Here is a 10,816-nt window from a genome sequence, read left to right as displayed (position 1 = left end):
TGTTTAGGGGATAAAGGAGGAATGTGGAAGGATATCTTGTTGTCAATCTTATGCAATGAAATTGACTTAATTGTTCGTGGTCTTACAAGTATGATTATGATTATGTGATATCTGTGATTCTTCAGTTGGCTCAGATACCACTACAGACTATTGATTGGCACGGGTACTATACCTGTTACAGAAAGTGTATATATGTATATATTGGTTGACATGGGTACCATGCCTGATATAGGTTCTACATCAGTTGACTTGGATACTACGCTTGATACATGTTTGGTGTGCTTCTATGTGTTGGTACCTTGAGTGAACCAAGTGTTATCTAGGGCTATATGATTATTATGTATTGGTCTATGAGTGCCCAGATTATTGTGTTTGAATGCGAGAGTTGTTCTTGAGTAGATCAGGAGTGCATGTTCAACATCATAGAGGATGTCTTAGCGATCCTTGGGTAGTCCATGTTATTGAAGGGTGTGTTGAATCATGTATAGGTTGTTGTGATGTTTCAAACATGTCGAATGTGATTGTTAAGCCAGACTGTTGACTGGAAGTCTTGTTCATATTTTATTAGTTGAACTGCATATATCAGTTAAAGTGGTCTAGAATATATTTGGAAGGGGGGAGGGGTAGATTTAAGTGGCCAAGGGCCAGGGTTGTTAGAATGGAATCTTAATTGAGGATGATGGACTGACTGTTGGAATAGTTAGTAACATTGAACTTGAGATTGCAATCAGTAGGGTAAGTTTAGTGTTTGGTAAGAAGGGTAGGCCTTAGTAAGATACGAGGGTCGAATGATCTTAATGGTGGAGTTATAGCGGAATGAGATAGGAGGATGGAAATAAAGAGTTTGAGCTCATGGTGATTATACCCGGGATAGTAAGAGCATGTGGATAAAGACTTGGGTTGTGTATCTTTCATATTGCATGTTTGTTCTGAATATTATATGATATTATATGGCGGATTTGGATTGACCGATGATGCCTACCATTATGTATTATTTGTACTAATACTATTCTTGCTATGTTACTTGACATAGTCTGGTTGCAGGGTCAGTGATGTTTCTTACGTGAAGACGATGGTGATCTCCGTCATCTTCTACTCCTCTCTGGCTATGGTGGAAGTTGTGTCTATTTTTATATCATTTTGCATCCTTAGAAGCTCTTGTACCGTTTAGACTAGTTCCTAGGGATAATTTTTTTCGTTATATTTTCAAAAGTTTCCTATTGCAATTAAAATAGACATTTATTCCTTCATTTATTAATAGTGATATATCATGTTTTTTTTGATTCCGCATCACCAATTTTAAATCGGATGATAAGAGTACTCTTATCTAGGTATTAGAGTAGGTGCCAACAGGTTCGGTAATTGGATCGTGACAGGTTCTCACATTAAAAATGAAAGCAACAGAATCAGTTTTCATTTGAAACTCATCGGAATCTAATTGAAACATTCTGAATTATCCAGATACCCTACATGGACTTGACCAGAGGCTATAAAACACAAAGGAAAATGCTACCACACAAAGTAAAACTTATGAATCATTAACTCTAAATTTTCATGTAGTAGTGCCTAATCACACTTGCGCCTATAAAGATCAATTCGAGCATATACACGAGTTCTATATAGTCATGCAAAGCTATTGGAATCTTCATATCAATAATATAAGATAATTTACTTAAAATACTAAATCTGGTCTAAATCTAAGAACAGTAAGCCACTAGTTTAGGTTCAAGTGCTCAAAAATGGCTCCCCTGATGAGGGACTGTATCACTCGTATACACATCATAAATCATAAAGTGAATATAAGAGAAGAATCAAATTAGGTAAAAGAGTTATAGAACTCAAGTTGACCTAATGTTATCCCATTTACACTAAACAAGTAAATGAAAACATGGAGAAATAATTCTCTTATTTAACATTAGTCACTACATTGTCGGGGTCAGTCACTGATACTTGTTGAGTACTCTCCATACTCATTTCTTTTTGATATTGTGTGTGCATGTTCGACTCGAATACCAGTGAGGTTAGAGAGGGTGCCCGGAAAATTGACCTGCCTTGTAGAGATTCAATAGACAGCTACTACCTTGGTTTATACAACTGTTTAGAACTTTGTAGGTTTCTTGTAGATTTGCTTAATGATATTTTCTTTATGACAGTATTTGTTTTGTATTTCAGATCTTGATGTATTTTTCTTAAATAAATGTACCCTTATTTCTTAGTCTTTCGTGACTTGTTACACCAGATCTTGAATTGTGGTTTAACGTTCGTTATATTTCTAAAAAACTATGATCTACAGTATTTTTGTTAGACCGTATTATATCACATTAGATTCTATCACAGTATGTTGGTTAATTTCCTGATTATAAATGTCATCACGACTTAAAGAAATTGGTCTGTGACAATGTATCTCAACCCCGTTAGGTGAGATTTGTTTAGGGGTCAAGGTTATCAAAATTAAAAGCTCAAAGTGGCAGGGGTAGGTGGCTATGAAAAGATTGAGTATGCACTCTAAGGAGTAAAGTTAGACATCCTCCAATCAATTCAACAAAATTTAATAGCTTTGATATAGCTCTTGTATTTATGTTAAAATATTTTTATATTATTTATAAATAATTTAAGAGCCTAATAAGATTTTTTTCGTGGAATCTATAATATATAAACTCAAAATTCTAGCATCATCTCTGAAATTGTATAAAACATGCCATGTTAATAAAAGGTCCTAAAGTATTTTTCCTTAGCATAAAGCAACAATCGACGCAAAGAACATAAAAATTGAATAAAAGGGCAGTTCGGTGCACTTAAGCTCCCGCTATGCGCAGGGTTCGAGGAAGGGCCCGACCACAAGGGTCTATTGTGCTCATAAAAATTAAGTAATGTTAAAAATAAAAAATGTGATAATCCATACACTATTATTATTGTCTTGGTAGGTACTTATGAGCACAAAATAGTTACTTTGTGTCATATTTTTTGGCAAGTAACTTAATATTACATGATGACATATTCAAATTAATACCATAATTTGATTTGTATGTTCGTAGCAATTAATTTAAATATATAAATTTACAAGCCTTATTACATTAAATTTATTTATATTTCATAGAAAGTAATTTTTAAAATATAGATTTACTAGCCTTATTTGAACTAATACCATAAGTTCATTTGTATTTTTAGCAAATAATTTAAAAATTATAGATTTACTAGCCTTATATGAACTAATACCATAGCTTCATATATTCCTTCTGGCCTGTATAAGGGTCCTAATGGCATCAACAATCATACTACCACATCGTACAAAAGTTCAGTAGTGAAGAAAACATGAAGAGTTTCATTATGCCTTTTGTTTTCAGTATGGCAATATTTTTTACTTTCTTTAACCATTCACTACGTATGATTTTTTTCCAATGCATATGGAATTATTTTATCTACAAGTATGTGTTCGAATATTTATTTGCATCATTCAACTTTTTTAATTGTATCGTTGTGTAATCTTCTCATTATTTTGTATCAGGTGATGATCTTAAATTTTGCCCGAAAACTTTAACAGTTGATGATATATGTTCTAATATAGATTGTGGAATACTAGCTGTATTTCATTGGCCAGCAAGTTCAATGCCTTAAAATTGTATTTGTACTGCTGCAGAAAGTAATCAAAACCTTTGTACCTGCGAAATTGTTTGTGAAGCAAACTAATGCAATAAAACTGATTATTATTGATGTTGATTGAGTAATCATACATGTCCATGAATAATTGAGAATAAATAGAAATAAAAGCTATTAATCTTTCTATCTAGAGAGACAGAGAGATTTATTGTTAAAAGTTGAGAGACCAAAATAGCATTTAAAAGTTAAATGATAATTTTTGTGAAATATATAAATACGCATTTTATAAAGATAACAAATAAATAAATAAATAAATAAATACACAAAAAATATAAAATCAGAGAAAGAGGAATATGGGTTGTTTAGATGGCAACAAATGTGAAATTGTTCAGGTGGTTAGCCTTAAATAATATCATTTAAACCTTTAATAAGATCATTTATCAACAACGAGTTCAATTTTCTTAGAAAATCAGTGTAAAAAATCAATCAATAATTTAGCATTCAATTACTAAGGATAAAAGGGATACACACAAAAAAAATGTAATGATTGGTTATATAAATCATTACTATCCCATATATTTAAATGCCTTTTTGCATCTTCAATAAAATGATGAAAATACATGAAACTGATGAATTCATATGTTCAAAAAAGTCATTAGATACCCATCTAAATTTCAATAAATTATCCATTTTGAGGAGGAATTTATGAACTTATACAAGTGAATTTTAGATCATTATACTATCTATATGAATTACCATTATAAATTTATATCACTTTATGTGTAACATCTTAAATTTGGACTATGTTTTGTGTAATGTCTCAATTATTGAGAGATTCATTTTTCATGTAAAATGACCATTTTATCCTTTTCCTTATCATTTTTATACTTTTTTCATGTTGTGGGGATGGTTGAAGCGGTTTTCGATGTGATCGGGTGAGATTTTAGTGATTTTAAGACTTTGAGTGGAGTTTTTAATGATATATTTGACTTTAGTCAATATTCTGAGATCCGAGCATCGGATGAAAATTCCATCAGTTATATTGCGTTCGTAATTTACGCGCTGTTCTAGTTGAGTGCTGGGTTGGAGCCCCGAGACTTTGAAATTCATTTAGGAAAATCAGGCTAAAAGTTGAGTTTTAGGCCTATATAAGGTCGGGTATTTTCATCATAACGACCTCTTTTTCAGAAATCTAAAGATTCCATTGAGTCTGAAATATCGATTTTAGTGGAGTAGCATATCTAATTTATTTTTATCAGATTCCGAACGATTTTCGAGGGTCCAATCAGAGACATTTTTGAGTTAATATAATTGTTGTTTTCTTGTTTTTGGTACAGGGTATTTTTTTCGTCACGATGGCGACCTGAGGTCTCGCGATCACTATGTACATAGTCAGTGTGCTCGATCATGCGAGGGGAGTCGGCGATCGCAGTGGGTCTTCTCTATCAATATGATTCGTGATCGCCAGAGAGGGGTCCGCGATCACGAAGGGAAATCCTTCATGTGCTTCACGATCGCGAGAATTAAATAGCTCGCTATCACGATGGGTAAAAAGTGCCTGAATAATGTCAACTTTGGAAATTCTTTCCATTTTTCACATTCAACCATTTTCAATCGGTTTGAGCTTAGGAGGGGCGATTCATGAAGTGATTTATTGAAGAATTTTATTTGGGTAAGGTCTTGTATCATTCCTAAACATTTCATAATGATTTCATATTTCAAAACATTTCAAAAATCAAGATTTCAATGTGCGTTTTGGGATTTTCCCCCAAATTACAAAATTTGAATTTCTTTGATTTCAAACCCAAAATTTACTCAATTTTAATGGGTTTTTCAACAAAGAACTCCTCTTGATGTGTAAAATATGAATTTCAAATAAAATTTTAGTTTTACCCCTTTTTTATATATTTTTGAGGTGATTTTTGGATTATTTGGACCTCGGTTATAAAATCTTGTAATATGGGTATTGTTGAACTCCTTTTGATGAAATCTTTTCATTCTTGTTAGTTGGGAATCATTTCAGAGTCAGTGTTTGAGTGTAGAGCTCTAGTTAGAGTGTTCGACTGAAGTTTTGGTCTTCGGGGTAGGTTTGACTATCCTTCTTTGAGACTAAGATTCGGTAATTGATCATTCTTCTATTATAGGCTCTGAGATGGGATAGTAGTTTTAATTGGGATTGTTATTTAAATTATGACGCATGTATAGGGGCTTGATTATATTGTGTTACTTGTGTGGGGTCTTATTTGTAAGGTTTAGCACTTGTGGGGGTCTTATTTGCTATCCTATTTGCTTTGAGAGCATGTGGTTCATGAATTTCCCGTGAAAGAGGCTTGTAATACTATTTGACTTGTAATGCTCGTGTGAGGGGTTGAGTTGGTGGCTTTGATCACAATTGAGTAATAAAAAATTTTCAAAAGGGCAGATGTTTATTTCAATATACTCCTTCCCATTACTATCTATTTGAGGGTGTATATCATGTTTAGGTCGAGTTTTGAGAACTTTGAGCCTTGTGTTATATGTTGAGTGAATATTGACTCCACGCCATATGTGTTGTGATATATTTATCCTCATTCATTATATCATTGATCTTGAAAGTTGAAAAATGTGAAAATTTTCTTTGAGAAAGAAAATGAGACACATTTTTATATCCTTTACCATGAGTTAGGTGGAAAGTTGATAGATATTGAGATTGTGATTTGTTATATGGACTGTGAGTCTCCCATGAATCTTTTTATGGAAGCCTTAGCTCGATAAGGTGTATACGATAGGTTGTTCGAAAATCTTGATTCCACCGTACCACATTATCATTGCATTGATCTTTGAGTTATTTGACTTGTCTGATGATACATAATATTATTTTGATCTTATGTGTGATGTACCGTGGATTTATGACACTTTTAATGGTCTAAACTTAAGAATGTGTCTGTCTTTTGAGTATTTGTTAGCATATTTGATGTTAGTTGTGCTTATTTTGCAGGAAGCCAAGTCGGAGAGATGTTTGAGGAATCACAACACTGAAGGAAGGAATTTTTGGTGTTTACGGGCTCATCCTATGACTCATAGTTATCTATATGGGTTGTAGGTATCAATCGTCAAAAGGCAGAAGAGAAAAATAAAAGTTAAACTGAAGACTACGAGTGAAGTAAACGACTCATTTTCTGTCGTCAAAGCAGAAATGAAAGAAAGAGGGCAAAGTGAAGAAGACGAGTAAGTTCTATGGCTCGTCTAAATCCCTACGAGTCGTAGAACACTCTCGTGGCTTGAAGTTGTTGGTGATGAAGAAAGAATTGTGTCTACGATCCCATTGACGATTCGTCCTCAGAGTTATGAGCCGTAGAGAGTGGTCGTGAAGAAGAAGAATTCCTCAGTGCAATGTTAAAGATTATAAGCTAGGTCTACAACTCGTCTAAGTTGTTACGATCCATAGAAATGAGTCGTAGACCCAAACTGACTTTAGGTTTTCTATGTTTTCTAAATTCATATTTATTTAGGATTGTTTGTCTATAAATACACTCCTTAGATTTAGTTTACTTTATGCACATTTTTTGGGTTTGAGAATATAGCTTAAACTACGTTTGAGCTTTTATTCTTGAATTCAGATTTTTGTTATTGATATTTTACATTTGGATTCTCAAAGTTACTTTGTAAGTTCATGATTGCTTTTAACATAAATATTATTGATTGTGATCACGTAGTTATGAGTAGCTAATTCCACAACTAGGGTTGTGGGAACCACGAGGAATTAATGACGTAGAAATTAATAAAAAGTAATTCTTGAATAGTGTGCATGCATGTATTATTTTTCCCTTCATTTTGATTACTTTTTAACGGTGGCCAACGTTAGAACTCGCCTTATCCTTACTTGCAAAATAAAGGAGGTAACAGATGGGAAAAGGGATTAAACAATGAGATTTGGGGCTAATCATCCTCATCTAATTAGCATGAACGGATCAAGGGATAGCTAAATCTGGGATCATTGGTAAGGGTTAGTAAAGCATACACACGTAGACGGATCAAGTTGTGTAGTGAAATTCACTTATTTGATGGATCAATGACTTAAGTGAAATTAACCTACCGATTCTACATGTAACACCTAGGAAATGATTACTAATAAAAAAGGTCTACTTAGTTAAGGATTCATGGGGAACACATAAAACCCTAGTTTCACTTCATATTGATTTTAAACTACATTAAACCGTATTAGTGTTCGTTGATGTTTGATTTGATAGTTAATTTTATAAAAATACCCCTTTCTCTTTAGGAAAATAAATTGATTACTAAAGCAAATAATAAACGATTGATCTAAAGTCTAAACCATATTCCTCGTGCGATCGATCCTAACTTTCGTTAGGTTCTATGTTTGATCAGATCGCTTTATACTTCTTTAGGGAGGTGTAATTTGAGCGTATCAATGTGTTTACTTTACTCGTGCTATTCTTTATAAATTGGTGACACCGATGACGGAGTGAGACTTTTCTGTATGCAGGTGGAGCGTTTCTTCGTTTATTTTATAAGTTTGATTAATTCCTTATACTCAATCAGCCAAACCTATTAAGTACATGTAGATTGAACTCACTCCTACTTCTGTGTCATTTTTTATGCAGCTTCTAGTTAGGGTATCCCTCACAGTGGTTGATCATATATATCTAGCTTTCGAGATTTCACATTTGGAGTCGTGGGAGTGTGCTTCCTTATTTTTGACTGCGTTATAGGTGATTTTCTTATTTTTGCGACTTCCAGGAATATTTCGTTGCAAAATTTCTTTTTATCATCTCGAGGTTTAATTTTGCCAGAGATTTAATGCTGCTGGAATAAGAAAATTCATTGTCGACCGAAAGTTATCACTTCGTACTTCAATTACTTTTTTTATTTTGATTTCAGAGATCAATTCTATTGGAGAGTTTATGATTACAAGAAAAAACAAACTCACTTAATTGGTAAAACTTGTGCATATATGCGTCTTACGAGAAGATTAATGAGGCTACTCTAAATTGATTTTGCTTCCACGGAGATCTTCTAAGGACAACTTTAGTAATCACCATTTCGATATGCGTTGAATGTGCAACTCAATCTACCTATATTTACATGAAAGGTTAGTTAATTCACTCAGAATATAATTTGGTAGATGCTTTCATATTTATTTTATGTACTTTACAATCTTTTACCGCTATTAATTAATTTTTTGTGAGAAGAGAAGGGTAAGGTTAGAGTCAGTCTTAGGCTGAGCATGAGTTTTCTATTTTGACTCATTAAGTTGTGAATCTGAATTTCTTATTGTATTATCTATTTCTAAGCCGGATTAAGGTCTTTAAAAATATTAATTGAACTTCTTGTATTTCATGAAAAGAATATAATAAGCAAAAAATTTATATAATATTTTTGTCAAATTATTAGTTAATTATCTCTTTGATCAAAAACAAAATTTTATATATGTAAGGCATGATAATATAACGTACACATAATAATTTATTATTTTATATATATTTATTATTAATTAATGCGATGCACATACAAAACACATACATTTACATAGTAATATAAACTATAGATAAATAGATAGATAGAAGACAACAGAAAGGCCATTTGTTAAATAAAAAAATGGATTAGGTCACGTCTTATTTATTTTGTCACGTTGCACGCGTCTTAATTTAACCTAAAGTCATGCGGTTGTGCAGACAACTCGATCAAATGTTGTTGAGCTAATGAAATTTTAAGATTACTAAAAGGAAGCTTGATGACAAATGTGGAGCATATTTAACATAGTTAAATAGCTCGAACAATATATTAGGGAAGCTCGGTACAATAAAGCTCTCGCTATGCGGAGGGTTCAGGGAAGGACTCGACCACAAGAGTCTATTGTACGCATCCTTACTTTGTATTTCTGCCAGAGGCTGTTTCCAAGGCTTGAACCTGTGACCTCCTGATCACATGACAGCAACTTTACCAGTTACTCTAAGGCTCCTCTTCTCGAACAATATAATTGACATATATTTCTGGGAGTGTGCTAAATCTGAAAGTCTTCAGCTATAATCAGATCATCTCCTTGACACATTTATCCAATATTATAATATTTTATACCAATTAAATATAATCTACTCACCTGTTTAATGGGAGCTGTCAAATGAGTTTTTTTTTTTTTTTTTACCAAATCTAAACAAACTTATATCATGTCTAATGCTTCATTGACGCTGCTTTCCGGTATTAGGTCTACGTTTATTGATGTCATTCTGCTCTAAAAATAAATTCATATTTCTATATTAGCTATATCTTTAAAAATGTTTAGTTTATCCTAATTGCGGCAGAAAGAGATAAGTGGTGCACTTTTTCACTAAATTGTATTCAACGTGGTGGCTTTTTATAGATTGTAAATATTTTTTTATGCCAGCAACGTAGTTAACCTATCATTATAATACTAATATAATTTATTTTTAAGACTGTCCTATAATTGACTTGCTATAAGAAATTCTCTCTTATTGTTTGTCAAATTAACAATATGGCATAAAAATTGTATAATATCCAATTAAGCACACGGAACTTAAACTCCTGAGAAAGGGCAGTTGGCTAAGGGGCAGATCTGTAGTAACCTGTGGGGTTCCCAGGAACCCACCTCCGTTACAGTAGATATTGTATTTATATTTAAAACTATATTAAACTTATTATTTTTTTTGGATGAGAATCCATAAATATATGGATTGTTGGTTCAATGGCTAGGAAGGGATCCCCGATGCACTTTGGTGGAGCTGTATGAGAGAGAAATAGTTTTCTAGTCCTTTACAAATTTCTTCTAGTTTTATATCTTCTTTATCATAAAGTTTTATTTTTACATATAATAGAATTGAAAATATCATTTTCTTCCAAGAGGACAAGAGATCATTTCTTTGATATTTTTCAGTAAGATTGTCGATTATTATATAATCAAACCATAAATATATTATTATTAAATTATAACAAATAATGTAATCTATAAACATGATATTTATAAATAATAATATAATATAGTACGATATATTATGAAACGATATATATGAATCATCTAAACATGAAGAAATGAGATTTATTAGCCATTTACTAATTGAATAAAAGAAAATAATCTTTTCAAATTTTTTGTGTAAAAATGAAGTTTTTTTATAAAAAAGAAAATCATAAAACTAAAAAAATTGCAAGCTACCTACAAAACCAATTTTGCACATGAATTTTGTTCCTCGTCTCTTAAAAGTTC

This window comes from Solanum dulcamara, chromosome 10, assembly GCF_947179165.1.
Source record: "Solanum dulcamara chromosome 10, daSolDulc1.2, whole genome shotgun sequence".
Taxonomy (NCBI): domain Eukaryota; kingdom Viridiplantae; phylum Streptophyta; class Magnoliopsida; order Solanales; family Solanaceae; genus Solanum; species Solanum dulcamara.
This window is presented reverse-complemented; position numbering follows the sequence as displayed.